This window comes from Rhinolophus sinicus, chromosome 14 (assembly GCF_057876585.1).
Source record: "Rhinolophus sinicus isolate RSI-liver-muscle chromosome 14, RSI-T2T, whole genome shotgun sequence".
Classification (NCBI taxonomy): Eukaryota; Metazoa; Chordata; class Mammalia; order Chiroptera; family Rhinolophidae; genus Rhinolophus; species Rhinolophus sinicus.
The window spans coordinates 75,039,403-75,058,007 of NC_142514.1; the positions used below are offsets into that span (position 1 = coordinate 75,039,403).

Below are 18,605 nucleotides of genomic sequence, written 5' to 3' on the forward strand. Positions count from 1 at the left end.
AATTATGGGTTTCTGCCCTTTCTCAGAGGTAGTGAGTCTTTTATAATCATGTACACAGCATTCATCAATAACACTGATTTTCTCAGTAATCTGACCTAAGTGTGGGCCACAGGGAGAACAAGGCAGGAAGACTAAACAGTTAGCAATTCCATCCATGGGAAATGCCAGTTCCCTCAGGGGATCCGGGATCAATCTAACAACATAATTATTTATCATTCAGCACACCACAGAATTTGGGAACAAAAAATATGCCAAGTTTCAAAGAAGTATGTCTCACTTTACACAGTATAACACGCATCTTAATCTAATATTATACATGAAGCGAATTTTACAAATCTAATACTTTAAATATATTAAGGGTGCTTGCTAGCCAGAAATAATTTATAAATACTGTTACAAAAATTTAAAAACACTGTTACATGCTATGTTTATCATGTATATTATATATACACACACACACACATTCAGGTTTTTGTACTTTATTAGATTTGCTCGAGGCAACCAAAACTTTATAAATAAAAGTAAATATCTTGAGTATTATTTAATTACCATCTTATTAAAAACTTATTTTCAAGGCATAGACTACTCATAATGAAAGGGAAATAAATTAATAGAAATTTTATTATTTAAGGACTGAGGTTTGTTCAGTCACCACCTCAAAAATGGTATCACCCTGAGGTCCTACAAAGAATAATGACTTCAATGAAAAATGACAGAATCAAACTGTTCAAATACAGAGGTCTATTCAATGGCCTAACACCCTTAGCAAAATGTTTACAAAAGGTTTAACCACAGATGTAGAAAGGTAAAATAAGAGGTGTGATTTTCCTCTGCCTTTGAAAATCTGAGGCAATCTCTATTCTAAGAAGTAATCAACCTTTGTAAATAGCCAGGAACTTCATCTGAAAAGGTGATTTATATCAGCTCACTGCCAACAGTAAACCATTACACTGCATACACCCACACAATACTTAACAAAAAAAATTACCTTCTCCAAACAACAAATAAGAAAACAAAATACCAGATGATTGGGAAATTGTCAGTGAATGCCAAAAATAAAGCAAGAACCAACATAAAGTGAATAAAATTAGTGTAATTTTTTTCAAAATTAGAAAATCACAAGCCACAGTCCCCCTGGTGAATGATCTGCCTAGGAAAAATGAGATTCATATGTAGAAGATTTGATACAGCACATCTGCTAGGATTTGAAACATTCCATCCACCATTTCCAGTGTGAAAAGGCAAACTGTCAGACATGTTCTGACATTTTGACATGATACCACAGCTAATTTATAGAAATGATCAGTATACCGAATGTGCTTAGATTAGTTTTTCATCATGACAGTCAGTCAGAGTCACACATGCTACCTAAGGAGTTAACAGTTTGCTCACTATATGTACCTCAAGCTATCAAGAAGACCAATTTTATGCAAATTTTCATCAACTGTAAATGGAGGTGGGTTAATAATCATAGGTCTAGATTCAATATGCAAATTAGACTTAAATACCTAAGACAGAGTTATCCTGAGAACGTTGCCTGTCACAGCACCTTTTTATTTGGTACACACTATAATCTTTCATATCCACAGCATTTGAACTCTTAAAAATATACAAAGCCAAATAAGCCATGTCATTATGCAAATTTTTACCAAAAACTCCTTTGAGAAACACAAATAAAAAATACAGGTGGCAATATTTGTATAAAGCACCCAGTGTTTGCATGACTGAGTAAGTTTGCATAGGATGGGTCAAACAGAAACAGTTCCAGAAAGGGTAGGTCTCCTCCAGGAACTCTCTATTCTGAAGAAGCAAACGTGTACGTACACTCAACATGAACTAATAGGAGAGGTAGGAAGGGATACATAATTAAATGAACTGATTTCCAAAATATTGTGACTTTGTTCTTCCCAAGTTATTTAACATTTAATCTTTATTATCTATTAGCTTGCATCTCTGGATTTCTACTTTTTAAAAATGTGATAATAGGGAAAAAATAAAGATATGTATTTGTATTTGTTTGCATTTTTATGGAAGGACACACAAGAAACAGGTTTCTTTAATCTGAAGAGGATATGAGAACTGAGAAAATAAGGAATTCAGGTAGAAACAAACTTTTGCCTGTAAATCTTTTTATATTTAGGTATTTTAAACCATGTAACAATATAACCCATTGTAAAGATTCAATTAATAAAAATGTAAATAAAATAATGTGACAATACACCACAGTAGCAGAAAATACTTTTTTATTAACTGCAGAAGTTAAAGATGGAATTTTAACATACCAACAGACTGCAATTACATTCAGGTAGACTAAAAAGCATTAAAGATATTTTATAATTATAGTTTTGTAATTAAAAAAAAAACTCAGTAAGTTCTTTTGTTATAAAACTCCCAGAGAATAAAAGCAAAAATGCCAATGTTTAAGTATATGAAAAATAAATGTCCCCTTTCATCTTCCTGAAACAGAAATCTTATAGCATGTAGCAAATCTATTTTAATTACCTTTATTCTCAGTGCCAAAAACTAATTATTAAGAGTAGATAAAATTAACTATTTGAAATGTTTAATTTGATTCTAGTTTCATGTGTATATTTTAATGAGCACAACAGACATTTCTCAGTAGGCCACCATTTATGAATTTAAAACATGTGTCTAGGCTCATGACAGGAGGTCATGTCATTAATGAATTGCTTTAGCAAGACGTATCAGACATGTGGCACATGGCATACGCAATGTAAAAGTTCAAATGCATTCTCTCTTCAAAAATGGCTGTAATCTATTTTTCAGTCATCACTATGCGGCCCTCAAAATCAATATTCAGCTCAGTAAGCTGAGGTTTCAGTTTAGAAACAATTTTGCCTTCTGGGGAAAAGAAAATCTGTGGGGGACATTAGCTAAGGCAAATTGTGATACAAAACTGGCCCACTCCACCGCCCTCCCTAGATTCCAAAAGATTTCAATGCTTTTTGTAACTATAATCATTACAAATAGAAGAATTTAGGAAAATGCAACTTCGTCTTTCTAACAGTGCCTTTGAACCTTTTAATGCTTTATGTCTTTGCAGCTTTTTGTGGCACCCATGCCATCACTCTAAAACAAAGGGATGGGAATCCTGTGTCTGCACCATCACTTCAGCCACCCTAACAAATGGTTAACAGATAGTAATGGACAGAGAGGAGGGAATGATAGATCAGAGACAGAGGAGGGAGAAAATCTTGGCTGAGCACTCACATCCATTTTGAATGCTCAGTGGTGGAAACTTAGTGATCCCACCATGCTTCTCTCACAGCCTGCAATTAAGAGATTTATTTCAATTGTGTCTAAAACCCTGAATTCCAAAGGAGTTCCTCCTTTTAAAAACTCTCTGTAGATCCATTTAGCAGTACACAGTTAAATATTACAATAGATTAAGGGAAAATATGGGTATCAGGCGGGGTTTTCAGGAAGGAAAAACATAAAACTACAATTACGATAAAAAACTATGGTGCCCCTACTCTGCCCATAGTAGGGTCATTTACGTTTTCCCTCTCCAATCCTCATGATGACTTTATTAGGTACAACATAATATAATCTTCATTTTAAAGATGAAAACTCAGATTCAAAATAAAGCAAGCTGGGAAAGTCCCATAACTATTAAATGACAAAGGAAGAATCCCAACACAGGCCTACCTGTTGATACTACTAAGAACAATAACGTAATAATAGTAGCAGTTGCCTAATACTATTGAGTTTTTCTTCTCAATACACTTCTAAGCACTTCTAAATGTCCTAAATATTTTAAATTTATTTATTATTCATAACAACCATATGGAATAGGTACTATTATCCTATTTTACAGATGAGAAAACTGAGTATAGAGGATAAACAACTTACTCAAGGTCACAGGGCAAGTAAAAAAGAGGCCCTTGGACTTACACACAACCTAGGTCCATCACACACATTCTTCTTACCTGCTTTCTTTCCTGTATCACCTCTTTAATGCCTAAAATACAGCAATACAATTCTATAGTCAATGAACTTCATTCTTAATATTTCATCTAAATAAGAGAAAAACTACCTAATAAAGTAATTAAGAAAGTATTTTTTGTGGTATATTCTTTTTCTGAAATTCAATCTCACTAATGTAAATTAGGAGACCCTACACTTTCCTAAAGAACTGAGAGGCAAGTAATGAATAACTTTCTAATCAAACAAAAAGCACTATAGGATCCTAGAATGTTCCATGAGAATACCCACCAGAGGAAACTTGAGAAACAATAATTATTAATTACAAAATTAGAGAAATAAAAACACTACTTACAAAGTTAAGCCTTTCAATGTCATTGGTTTTCAGTAAGAGTATCAATTACATCTAAAATCAAACAGATTGCACGCACCCATAGAATATTAAGTATAAAGGCGAAAACAGAAGCAAACCCATCATATAAGATATTACGATACATACATTTTTTTCTTTTTTATTTATTTTAGGTGTTTTTCCAGGACCCATCAGCTCTAAGTCAAGTAGTTGTTTCAATCTACTTGTGGAGGGCACAGCTCACAGTGGCCCATGTGGGGATCGAACTGGCAACCTTGTTAAGAGCACCGTGCTCTAATCAACTGAGCTAACCAGCCACCCCCGATACATACATTTTAATGGCTCTGATTAATGCTATCTAGCCTGAACATTCATAAGACATGAATCTGGTCACAAAACGTAAGCAAATTTCTTAGTGTAGCACGGTAGATATACACAGACACAAAAAGACCACTAGTAATTTCACACAGGGCTACCTAAAGACAAAAATAACAAGATATCTTCTAGTAAGATATTTAATATTATTGCCTGGACCAAGGCTTTGATTCATGTAAAACCACAAAAGAAAATCCCACATTACAAGATTTCAATGTTTTCATTTCATAAAATAGAACATGTACAGAATCCTATGAAACAAAAATAGATAGCAGCTAACCTAGACGCAAGACAGCTTGATTAATTTGAGCTTTCCAGTCTAGTCAAGGAAAATAACAGCTCATTCTAGGACTATGATATCTACAACAGAAGCAGCAATAAAAATGTAAAATAGATGAAAATATTTTTTTAAAGTATCTCTTTCTACCCCAAGCATCCACCTTAGTAGAGAAGCAAGTTTAAAACAATAAAGTTCAACCAAAGTATAATTTCACTAATGTTGCCTCCAAACTTTTGAAAGACTGCCAAGCAGACCTAAGCAAAAGGGGGGGGGGGGGAGGATTTATTAAGAAAACCCACCTCAGAGCCACTGAAAGTAGGAGTGCTAGAGGGAAAAACTGAAATAGAAAGAAAACTTCAAAGAGATTCTGTAATCGAAGATGCCTTACTCTTGACTGCCTCATCTCAGAGATTAAAGAAGATTTTTAAAGCTGTTCCATGGACATAGAGATCAAACATTTACAAACGTTTATAATTTTACAAGTCCTAAATTCAAAGGTGGGCTCAAAGAAACAAGAGTAACATAGGCAGCTACAAGGAAAGATGAATTTTCTTGGGTGACCAGGGGATGTAGAAGGAAGCTTTGAAGAATATACTCTGGGTTGTAGAAAAGAAAGAGGGTTTTTGAAAAGCCCGTTCATCACCCAGAATACCTAAATGAACCACAAACTGTTATGAAAGGGGAACTAAGGCACAGTCTCAATTTATTACTGGATTTTAACAGGCATTAAATTCATCAAGTATTCACATAGTATCTGTTCTGTAGCAGTTCAAGATTATCATATAAACCTAGTTAGTGCTTCTTTTTTGAAATAAATATCTCGATATATAAAATTTGCAATTTTTGAAAGTTTGTAGACAATTGATGTATTTTATTGTCTCAGCTATAGTATTTTATTGTATAGTATTTTATTGTCTCAGCTATAGAACTCCCATCCTATAATGAGAAAAAGAGGAGGGAGGTGGGGAAAAAATTTGATCCCTATCAACAACAGCTTGCTGTACATCAACTGCTAGAAGGAATGGTCATATAGGTGCTGATGGAATCAAATAGACAGCTTTTCTCTTAATTGTTAAATAATTAAATACACCATATAAAATGTTAACAAAAATAAAGCTTAACTTAAACTTTTCATTACTTTACTCTATTTCCAATATTGGATACTACAATATTATCATATGCACTGAGTTCTCGGAAGGAAGGAAAAACACCTTATTAATCTTATTCATTTTTGAATCACCAGGGCCCAGCAGTGTCCACCACATAACAGGACTCATATACACATTTGTGTCACCTAAATTCTTTAAAACAAGGGGAACTACAAGTTAGACCATGATTTTAATTTCCTACTAAAATTAAACAAATTTCTATTTATTCTTTAAAACCTAATTCAAACTGCATTGCCTCTACGAAGCTTTCCAAGTCCTGAGGTTGAAGTCGTTCCTAATTTCCTCTGTAGTATAAGAAATCTTCATTCATATGCCAATAAGAGTATTATCACCTGGACTCCAATTACTGTTCACTAACTAAATATTTACTGAGTGCCTACTGTAGGCTGGTAAGTGTTCTAAGCTCTGGGTGATACAACAGTATCAACACATGAGGCTCTCAGAGAACTTACATTCCACTGGGGAAGAAACAGATCATGAACAAATTTTAATACATCAGGCAGAGATAATTACTCAAAGGAAAAAAAGGTCAGAGACGGAGAGTGAGGGAAGGATGCTATTTTATATAGGGTGGTCAGAGAAGAACTTATAACATTTAAGCAAAGACGTGAAATGAGGGAAGGCAACAAGTGGGTATCTGGAAGAGCATTCCAGGCCAAGGGAAAAACAACTGTGAGCACATGCTTGGTTTGTTCAAAGAACAGCAAGAAAATTGGGTGACAGTGGTAGTAGAAGGTGAAGTCAGAGAAGTAAGAGGGGTTCAGCTTCTCTAACCCTCACAAGTCATGATGAAAACTCTGGCTTTCATTAATGTGGCTATTTACACATGAACTGATTTAAATTAAAATTTAAAATTCAGTGCCTCAGTTGCACTAACCAGATTTCAAGTGCTTAAGAGCCACACGTGGCCAATGGCTACCATATTAGACAGTGTTTATAGATGATGTAATACAGAATTGTACACCTGAAATCTATGTAATTTTACTAACAATTGTCACCCCAATAAATTTAATTTAAAAAAAATTTTTCAAAAAAAAAAAAAACAGAACATTTCCATCATTGCAGGGGGAGGGGTAGTTGGGGGGAGGGAACAGGGGGTCCGAGAGAACCAGAGAGATGAATCAGGCAGTTATTATAATTTAGGCAAGATGATGCTGGCTTAGACCAAGGTGGTAGCCTAAATAGAAATGATTTTAAAAAATGGCAGGACTCTGGATATGTTTTAAAGGTAGAGCCAAGATTTGCAGACAGATTCAATGTGGGATGTGAAAACAAGAGTAATTATCCCTGATTCCAAAATTTTAGGCCCAAACAACAAGAAAAAACACAGATTCCTTTTGCTGAGATAGGAAAAGTACAGAGGAGATTTGTGAGGGAGACCAGGAGGGTTAGACACATGAAACAGACATGTCTATTAAAGATCCAAATTCAGATAATATTAATATATAGGCAAAGAGTCCAGGGTTCAAAGCAGAGATGAGATTTGGAAATATATATTTGGGAAGTGTCAATATATAGAAGAGTACTTAAAACTTATAAAGCACCATAAAATTCCAAATGAGTGCTGAAGTAAAACACAGAAGTATTACATCCAACATTTAGATATAATACGAGGAGGAACCAACGAAGATGACTGAAGAACAGCCAATGAAATGGGGAAAGAACTAATAACCAAGAGAGAGTGGTATCTAGTAGGAAGCCCAGTGAAAGTATTTCATGAAGGAAAGAGTGGTCAGCTGTGTCAAATGCTAACAAATACAGAAAGACTGAGGACTCAGAAGTGACAGCTGCATTTGGCCATACAGAGGTCACTGGTGAATCTGACAAGAGCACGTTACCCCGATGCCTGACCAGAGTAAAATAGACAGGAGGGGAAGCAGCAAGTATAAACAACTGCCTACAAAGACTTCTGCTACAAAAAGAAAGAAACGAATAGCTGGAGAGAATATAGTATTAAGGAAGGAGATTATTTTAAGACAGGATATATCATAGCATGTTTGATGATAGGAATGATCCAGTAAAGGAGGAAAATAATCCAAGAGAAAGGAGGAAAATAATCCAAGAGAAAGGAGAAAACTGCAGGAGCGATGTCCTCCAGCAGGTGAGGAGGGCTGAGTGCACAGAGGTCAAGTTGGCCTCAGATGGGAACACAGACCAGTGCTCGAGTGCAGTGAAGGTATCCTAGAGCACATACAAGAAGCAAACTCATGCAGGCAGGTAGATTTCGTATGAGGGATGTGCACAGTCTCTTCTGATGGTTCTAAATAGCTGTATGCTTCACTAGATTCACCCCTTTTCAGAGGCATGCACTGTTTTAGTCATCTTTGTAATCCCAGTACCAGCAAGCTGGCACACATTAAATTATTCAAGAGTCCTACTGAACAAATGAATAAACAAATACATTCTTAGAACCACCCAGCCACCCAGGGACCTCAGCTTCAGCCTTAACTTGTGCAAGACTTACCAGTCAGTTCTGTACTGTGAACACTCAACATTTCACAGGAGCAAAGGGGTCAGAGCTATCATCAACCGCATGCCTGCCCCCTACTCCCACTCCCTGCCCCACACACACACACAAACACACACTCAGATGGAGGTGGAAGTGTTGTGTCCAACTTCCTTGTACAAAAAGTACTTCCTTCCTGTTGGATGAAAATCCCCAACTAGCAACTCTGTACTAGATTCTGACTGACCGAGAGAACACTTGGTCTGTTGATTCAGAACAGACCAATGGGCTCTACTGTGTCTCTGACTGAATTGAGTCCCTTTGCCTTTAAGCACACTACAGAATGCCTTCCCCACTGGAAGCAAACCCCACTCCTATGTGGTAGGTATTTCCCTCCTACCCTCACAAACTCAGACACTACAGACCTCTAGTTATAAAAAGTCTTAAGAAATTGTACAGATTCGTAAAATAAGAATGAGATTGGAAATTAAATATATAAAATGTAATTCAATTTCCTGAGCCCCTAAGAGTAAGGATATTGAAAACAAATCAAATGTGAAATATAAGCAGAAACATTAGGGGAAGGGGTGGCAGGGGGAGCCAGCAGACATTACTGATGTTCATTAAAGAGGCAAAGTCATATCCTCTAATCTGGAATACATCTGGGCTGTTTCCTATAGTTACTTTCCTAGTTTAAAGTAGTATTTTTCATAAAATAAATTTAGACTTACTAAAGCTGTTAAAACTTGACAAAGATAAAAAAATTCTTTTTTTTTTTTTTTTGCGGGCTACTCCTGGTTTTGTTTTGTTTTGTTTTGTTTTTTAATTAAGTTTATTGGGGTGACAATTGTTAGTAAATTTACATAGATTTCAGGTGTACAATTCTGTATTACATCATCTATAAATCCCATTGGGTGTTCACCATGCATAGTCAGTTCTCCTTCCATCACCATATATTTGATCCCCTTTACCCTCATTTACCACCCCCCCCCTTACCCTCTGGTAACCACTAAACTGTTGTCTGCAAAAACTCATAGACACAGACAAAAAAAATTCTTAGTCTCTCAAAAATGTTGTGAGTAGCTAAAATTGTGGAGAGGAATCATTCTCTGCAACTAGCATGCTGAAACTAATTGGAGGGTGGAGCTCTTACTAATAAAAGTGTTTGATTAGATAAGATAATGCAATACATCTATTATATCTATTGTAACAATACCAGTCACACCACTATAGCTAAGATTCTTAGCACTTCCATTATAAAAACCTGTTTTTCAACTGTGCCACTTGCCATCCGTTAAAAATATATATATATATATATGTTCTCCCAGAGTATTCAAGTCAAATGTTGGCCCTGGAAAAATTCTACCACCATTCCCACTAAATGTTTGTTCTTCAGATTATCATGCAAATATTTTAGGAGTGTATTTTGTCTTTCCACCTTGCACAGGTCTGATGTCAAACATTAAAGTTTTACTCTGCAAGCAAAGAGCACAGGAACATTTCATTCCTGAAATACATCAATATGTACTGGAAGTTAATTTGGTAGGATCTTAACCATCAGAACATTATTCTCACACCCAAAATAAGAGTTACAGATATTTATAATACTGAATACATCAATCGTGACAAATGTTCTTCATTTAACTAAAGGAGGAAAACAAATCTAACAAGGTAATATGAAACAGAGAAATGTGAAAACAAAGAAAAATGATTACAAAAAAAAAAGGCTAAATCCATGGCAAGGAAAAACAGTATGCAATGGTGACAGTATAGCAAGAAAAAAGTGGGCTAAAATAAAACCTATCTACTCTTTCCAAGAGGTGTCAGCCAGCTACTATACTAAACAAATGCCCAAATGTTAAGCATAGTTTACTCTTCACCAAAAAAATATCTCTTGGAAAAGAGGGAATTATTTTGTATTTCTAATAAAGTCTTTCTTATTACCCGGAGCTCTTACTGTCCCCACTCCCTTATTCTGAGTAACAGAGTATCATTTGGAAAAGACATTCCCCTGAGCAGCAGGCATCTCTGGAAGTCTGGAGAAGTCACCTGAATCAGTCACTGGAAATCAGCAAAAACAGCAGCAAGGAGATGTCATCCTGATATAACTCGCAGGAGTACAACCTCACACTAGCAAGTGTTGGATATCACTGTAAACAAGCCTTTCAAAGATTAATTTTTATAAGCATTATACCCTGTTTCCCCGAAAATAAGACCTAGCCGGACAATTAGCTGTAATGCGTCTTTTGGAGCAAAAATAATATAAGACCCAGTATTATATTATATACTATATTATATATTATACTATACTATGTATCGTATCGTATCATATCATATCATGTTATATATTATAGTATATAAGACCGGGTCTTACATTAATTTTTGCTCCAAAAGACGCATTAGAGCTGACAGTCCGGCTAGGTCTTATTTTTGGGGAAACACGGTAATAAGTGGTTACACTGTACAGATCAACATAAATGCTTCCATAGGAGGAAAGACAAAACCAACTGCTCTTTAATTATAAGAACGGGCACCTGGGAGAAAATTTCCAGGGACATCATAGATTTAAAATATGTTGGATTTCAAACAAATCAAGTAGACGTAAAGTCTAGAAAACTGTGTTGGTCAACTTAAAAAGTGATTCTACTGCCTTCTTTCACTTGGCATGTTTTCAAGGTTCACTCATGTAGTATGTATCAGTACCCTATTCCTTTATATGGCTGAATAATATTCCGTTGTATGGATAGACCACATTGTATTTACCCATTGATCAATTGATGGTTGTTTCCACTTTTTGGCTCTTGTGAATGAATAGTGTTGCTACGAACATTCAAATACACGTTTTTGCTTGGAAAAAAAAAAAAAGTGATTCTAGAGAGAGAAAAAACTTTGTGTTGGAGATGCCCTTGAAGAGTTTAAATAAAATTACTTTAGGAAAAGCTAGGGGAGAAAATAATTATTTTCAAATTATTTCATAGAATGCAATTTTAAATATGTATGTATAACTTAATTAAACATAAGCCTATTTGACAATTTCATCTTCATTCATAAAGTTTATATATAACAGCTCATCAAAACACTTATTTAATCTTCTCAGTGGGAAAACGGGCCTCATCTTACACTGGGATTGTCCTTATTTGCCATTTGAGATAACTAAAAAAATAAAGACAAAAACCAAATCTTTTCATTTTTTAAAGTATTTCCCTCAGCACATAGCATTATGTCTCATAGATATGCTGAATAGTTAAGCAATATGTTAGAATTAATATATATGAACATGTCTCTGTAAAATGTCTTAATGAAAAAACAATCAAAGTATTTTATGGGTTAGATACGTGAAGAAAATCCTTCCTTCCCAAAAAGCAATTCATTTTCTATATGTCAATTTTTCAAAATATATTTTGTATATCTGAATGCACATGTTTTAAAAGGGTGGGGGCGGCTGGGCTTTCCAAACCTAGGGCACGCAAGTAAGCTTTGTTGTATTTTTCAAGAAAGACTTAGCATTCATTTTTGAAAACCATGCATAATCCTTAACATGAAGTTAATATATGTACAGTGCTCTGAAAAATGCCTGGCACACAGTAAAAGCTAAGTACGTTTTAAATATTACCATGAATTTCCAGGCCAAAAACTAGGGTGTTAAAGGTTGCGACATTATTTACTGATGTATTTTATTGCAAAAGGCAAAACCTGCAATTTCAAGATATTTATTATAAGTCACAGATAAGTAAAATAATAGCAAAACTGGAGACTGTACTTTAACCATTTACTACAGGCACTTCGTACTGGCTGTAAATCTCCCACTGCTCAATTCTAGGTCTGTGAAAGCAGCCATCATTACTGGTTCTGTCTCACTTCTTGGATCTCTTTAATACCTGCATTTCATGAGGAAGAGCATTAAAAATGAAGGTTAATGAAGGTTAATGTGATAAATTAAGAGTTAAGCATACTATATAAAATTTTTCTTCAAATATTTACCTGAACTCTAAGAAAAGGAATTATACTTGGTTTGCCCAACACATTAGCTTCACACCTTTGAAGTCTTAAAAGACTGAGTGCTTTATAAGGATGCTCTGTCCCCACAATACATAGTTTAGTATATTTTACCGAGTCAGTACACACTGAGCAGGTCTTATGAGAATGACTCCTTATGAAATTCAAAGAATTACAAGGCTTCTACCTAAACCAAGCTCAGGAAGCACATTTTATGAGTTAGTATGTGAAAAACATACTCCTTTACTAAAGAATTGTGTATTTATAGCAACATTGACCAAAGAGAGGGTATATGATATCTTTGTGAAATATGTGTAATTTTTTTCAAATTACAGTACAGTACAACAAAATGGAAGTCTGACTTCAAAACTGTATATTATAATCACCCCATTCGAAGTTTTTACAAAGTACAATGTTCCAAATTAGTAAGCAGTGAGCTATCTACTGTATCAAGAGGTAACTGAGGCTCTGGAGGCCGAGCAGCAAAAACATCTGGGCTTCTCTTGGGAAAATTAATAATGTATTTTAAGATGAAAAAGCAAAGGTAGAAAAAGTGCCGATGAAAAACTAAACTTAACCATGAGTTGAAGGGAGACACACAAGAGCTAACAGCCCAGTGATAAAAAGACAAAATACTATTCAGAATGCTTTAACGCACAGCTAAGAAAGGTGACAACCATAAACAGCCTGGTATCACCAGGAGAGGGGAGTTAGAGAATAAAACATACAGGAACTTCATCTTTCAAAACTGAACAGAAGTGAAAGAGGACGAAGGGGCAGGAGGAGCTCCGAAGGCCTGAGTCCAGGGAAGAGACCTGCAGGCCGGCGTGGAAAGGACTGAGAGCAACAGGCCCCTCGAAGGGTAAACGAAGGCATTCTGAGACCTTCCCAAATCCATGAATATCCGAAATGAAACAGACTTGTGGGAAACTGCGAGGTTCACTCACTAACCAAATGACTAGAATCTGTACTCTGGCCTTCTCACAGCTAATTCCTACATGCACTATTTTTATTTAATTCTCACAACCCCACAACTCTAAATGTCATGGACTTTCTGTGTGCTCGGAAATAACTGAATTCCAAATGTTAAATTCCCAAACTCAAGGACCTAGTTTAGACGTGTCCCATCTTTCTGAGCACAACGACCCCACATCGTGGTATAATACTTTCAACTGCCAATGACGAAGAAAACACATACACACAGAGAGCTTCCCTGCAATAAATGTGGTGAGTCTCTCACCCCCAGGGTCTACAGACAACTACATATTTGAGACGCATCAATCCACTATACATACAGGCTTGAATACAACATTGGTTGCACGATTAGCTTTGCTGAGGCTTCAAGTACTCACTCTATTACTGCCACAGATTTCAAATTATAAATAGTTCCTTCCTAAATATACTCTTTTCCCCTCCCAAAACACACAAAACCCTACAATTTCAAGACCTATTTCATGTTTTATACAAGTCATGAAAATAAGTCCCAATCACTACATCTGTTTGGATATTGTCAATCCTTATTAACCCTCCCAATACTCACCCAGCATCACCACCAGGATCAAGAAAAAGTAGAGTGTCGTTAGGGACAGGGGATTGTTGCAAACCGCGTAGGAGTTAAAAACATAGGCTCTGAGACCAGCCCGCCTGGATACAGAGCCCTGCTTCACCCTCACTACCTGTGTGACTGTGGTCACTCTTTCAGCCTCTCAGTGCCTCAGCACCTCCCTGTGCAAAACAAAGATTCAAAAGAAAACATTCACACTTTGCAGAGTTGTAAGAATTAATGTATGTAAACCAATTAGGACAGCATCTGGCACATAGTAGATATTATTTAAGTGCAAAACAAAATCTACACGTAAAAACTCTAGACTGATACAATTCAAAACAGAAAGATGGGTATTGCATTATTATAAGCATTTTTGAAAGGCTTAACAACTTTTCACATTAATGTAAACAAAGGCTATTTCATTGCAGCCAGTGTAAGGAGAATCTTTTTTATTAAATTTATTGGGGGTAACATTAGTTAATGAAACTATATAGGGTTCACGTGTACAATTCTATAATATATCATCTATATACTGCATTGAGTTCACCACCCAAAGTCAAATCTCCTTCAGTCAACCACAGAAGTAAGGGGAATCTAAACTGAGCCACTGCACTTTCTTCCCTACCTAATGCCTCTTTCCCATTGGCCTTTTATATTTTTCTTCTTGGTTCATATTTCAGCTTATCAAAACCAACAATAAACATTGCTTAGTCCAGAGGAAAACAATCAGAATTTCAGAACACAAGATAATTTCTTCTGGCAAACATCAAGTCCTTCGTCAGATGTCAAGACTTTCACCCAATACGTCTGCCACAGAGAACTAATTTCAACAGATCATCACAGAATGCAGTAAGATAATGCATGAAAAGCTCTCAGCAAGGGGGCTAGCACTCCATAAATGTGAGTTGTTGTCATTAACTCTATTAATACTCCTAAAAAAGCATTACTCAATCTCACAGCTGTAAAGTAAAAATAAATGTGAATTTGGTTGCTAGTGTACAGTTTTGTTAGAAGAAAATGGAATTTATATACATGCAACAACCTGAATGAATCTCAAAAACATTATTTTGAATGAAAGCCAGACACAAAAAGATACATATTATATAACTCAGTTTATGTGACTCTTACAAATAAGCATGAACAGACCTAGAGAGTGGCTGCTACAGAAGGGAGGGGGAAGGGAGGATTTATTGGGAAAAGGTACAACAAAATTTTTTGGGGGGATGAAAATATTCTCTTTCTTCTTTAGGTGGTGGTACATGAATGTATAAAATGGGGGGGAAAATCATTGAACTAAACACTTAGGACCTGTACATTTTATTGGATATAAATCATACCTGAATGTTTAAAATTTTTAAAAAGCAAATGCATCTGTTTAGACTCTTTCTAATTTAGAATACGAATGTTATACCTAGGTAATTTAGGAGAGGGAAGATTAGAATAATTACCTGAGACATATGGGCTCAAAGACGTAGGAGTTACAATCCAGGGAGGACCAATATATGTATTTTTTCTTTTTATTACAACTACACCTAAAAATAAAACCTTGTCCCTGTGCATCCTATTTACATCCATTGTATCCATCTCTTATTGTCTCTCAGTTCTGATCACTGGCGAATTCTTCCACTCAGCCCAGCGAGTTTGTAGTCTGTGCTTACACCACAATACTAATAGAGTTAACAAAAAGAAAGACTATGAATACTCAATCAAAACAGCAATGTTTTTATTAAATAGACCAGCAGCTGTGTGAGCAGAGACTTGTAAATGCATCTGTTCTACAGGATTTTATGTTTAATTCAATTTGTTCAAATCAGAGCAGCAAGGCTCTAGAGCTATGGACTAGACATGGAAATAGTTTTGCTAAACAGAACCCTCCATTAAAATGCTGTTTGTGAGAAAAGAACTGTACCTATTCACTCATTCATGCAACAAACACTTACTGAGCACCTGTTCCACCCAGGCCACTGTGTACGGTGCCGGGAACACAAAGCTGGAGCACGGCCTGGTAGAGGTGACAGACATGGGAACAGATGGTTATAACACACTGGCAGATTCAATCTACACACAGACCTGAGCTGGGTCTAGGAAAGCACAGAGGAGGGGAAGATTTCCTTTGAAGGCTGAAGCTTTTCTGGAGTGAACCGGAAAAAAGGGAGATGAAAAGTGTACCCCCACCTAACCCCCCTCCATACGTAAGGGAGCTTCAGCGATCAGTAATGTTCGACTTCTCAATCTGGACATAGAGGGTATATATTATATATAAGCTGTTCCTCATCTTATTCTTTTAGTCCTTTTCTCTGGCAATTATTTCATAATAAAAAATGTCAATGCAGTCCACCAATTAAGTCGTGCCAGTAGACTGAAAACCTTCGCCATCAGCAGCTCCGTGTCCCACAACAGAGACCCAGGGTTAGCTCGCCAGAAAGGAAGGCAGTGGGGACAGAGGCAGGCTTAGGGCTTCTCTTGTGATGGCTGCATATGAGGCCTGGACCGGCACTGGGGGTGGGTCCAAGACACCCAATACACTGTAGAATTAAACAGATACAAAATAGGTACGTAGAACACATTCCCACTTCATTTGATACATACGCAGAAAAAATAATTAGAATAGAAAAAAGTTTACCTTTGCCATAGGAAAAAAAGTTTATCACAACTAACTCCATTCATTCTGATCACTATTCTCTTGAACTGAACACTTGCTCCCTGCAGAGAAAAAAAGCTCCTGCCGCCAGGTAGCCTGCTGTTAAATGGGAGGAGTCAGGCAGGTGAGCCTCCGTCTGCAGTACAGCAGAGAGACTACAGTAAGGATTAGCACGGATGCACCGCGAGGTGCGTACGTAACAGGGAACACGGGGGAACGTTTACCTCTTCACTGGTCACACCAATAAAGCCCGGAAATTTTACAAAATTTGTATGGGAAAGAAATCAAATATATCTTGAAAACACTTTTTAATTATTTATTTTTTTCAGTTACAGTTACACTTAACCACGTTACACTTAAACTAATATAAAATAATACTGTTTTTTATTCAGTATTATTTTATATTAGTTTCAGATGTATAGCACCGTGGTTAAGTGGTTAGACATTTATATAATTTATGCAGTGATCCCCTTGGTTAGTCTAGTACCTACCAGCCACTATACAGAGTTGTTGCAGAAAATACTTTTTAATTATTAAAAATTAAATTTAATGTGCTCCATAATACCTGGTATCAATGGGAATGGAATTTTCAGTAATGAAACATTGGTTAGTCTCCCACTCCATAAACAAGCAATCACATCACCTCACTAGCACCCCATAATAGGAAAAAAATGACAAAATTCTGGAATTCATTTAAAAGTTCAAGGTACCACTATCATGCTGATTTAATACTGCCTTAAGCAGAAGTAACTGATGAGAATATACTAGAGCCTTTAAACAAAGGCAGCCTTCTCATGACTGGAGTGACTGATATGATAATATGTTTACATGTATAATATAGGTTAGTTATTATTCTTTTTCTTTTACTGTTCTCATACATATTAAATGATCAGTCTTCAAATCAGTTTTTTCTGGAATTTTCATTTTTCCATGCTAAAAACATTGTTTAATTCAATATAAAACAAAACACACACACACACACACACACACACACAGCTAAGTGAATTTAAGGTACTTTTGAGATTAATATTTTAATTGAATTTTCTCCCCCTCCTCCAATCCTACTATAATCCAATATGCTATAAGAACAATGCCACTGCTTACACACCTCTTTCTTCTTGCACTTGAAAGTGTAAAGGTAAGGGGCAAGACAGATTTGTGATGTTTGATAGAGTGTGTTGCCATGGAAATGACTGGCTTGTTCCTTATGAAGCACCATGACTTCACTGCAAATGAAAAAGGAAAAGGATGATTTCTGAGGATTCAACTCAGAGAAAAATTAACAGCTAGGGGAAAAAGAATCCAAAAACTAAACAGACAATCTGCACAATACTGCAATGTCAAGTGCTATACTGAAATATTTTCAAAGAGCTTTTAAAAGCCTGTCCTCCAAAATAGGAACCATATAATCAAAAAGGAAGACATAATATTAATGTGAAGACAAACCATTCATATAACATGGACCTGTGGTTTCTAAATAAACACATTGCAGCCTCAATCCTGATACTCTGAGCAAAATCCTATGACTTTCTGTTGTCTACCTCATAGAATTAAATCCACATCATACTTTTCTCTTCCTAAAAGCAACCTGCTCTCTCTCTCTCTCTCTCTCTCTCTCTCTCTCTCTCTCTCTTTGTGGTGCCCCTGTTTATACAGCTTATCCCTTATCACAATGACAAGACTGGGAACCACAGCAGATGGTCCCCCCAGACATAATTCTAACAGGTTTTTTGTGCAAACAAAAGATAAAGAAGGCTTCAGCAATGATTTGCTGATATCTAAAGTTGAAAACTGACAAAACACAAACTGCTTTTTTCTTACTGTTTGAACTGTTTATCCTTTAAACTACTAAGAT

General features: G+C 36.0%; 1 protein-coding gene, 1 long non-coding RNA gene and 1 pseudogene across 6 annotated transcripts in view; 1 reads left to right on the forward strand and 2 right to left on the reverse strand.

The window, feature by feature from the left end:
* Nucleotides 1-17,090, forward strand: part of LOC141572138 (uncharacterized) — an 87,023-nt gene extending 69,933 nt beyond the window's left edge. The window contains exons 2-3 of the long non-coding RNA XR_016018677.1: nt 14,790-15,009; nt 16,819-17,090. This is a non-coding gene — a long non-coding RNA (uncharacterized LOC141572138). The remainder of the gene's footprint in view (nt 1-14,789; nt 15,010-16,818) is intronic.
* CDKAL1 (CDKAL1 threonylcarbamoyladenosine tRNA methylthiotransferase) overlaps nt 1-18,605 on the reverse strand; it is a 616,068-nt gene that overhangs the window by 549,159 nt on the left and 48,304 nt on the right. The gene's annotated exons all lie outside the window — the stretch shown is intronic.
* Nucleotides 1-18,605, reverse strand: part of LOC109448703 (thioredoxin pseudogene) — a 58,535-nt pseudogene that overhangs the window by 15,596 nt on the left and 24,334 nt on the right. The window lies entirely within an intron of this gene.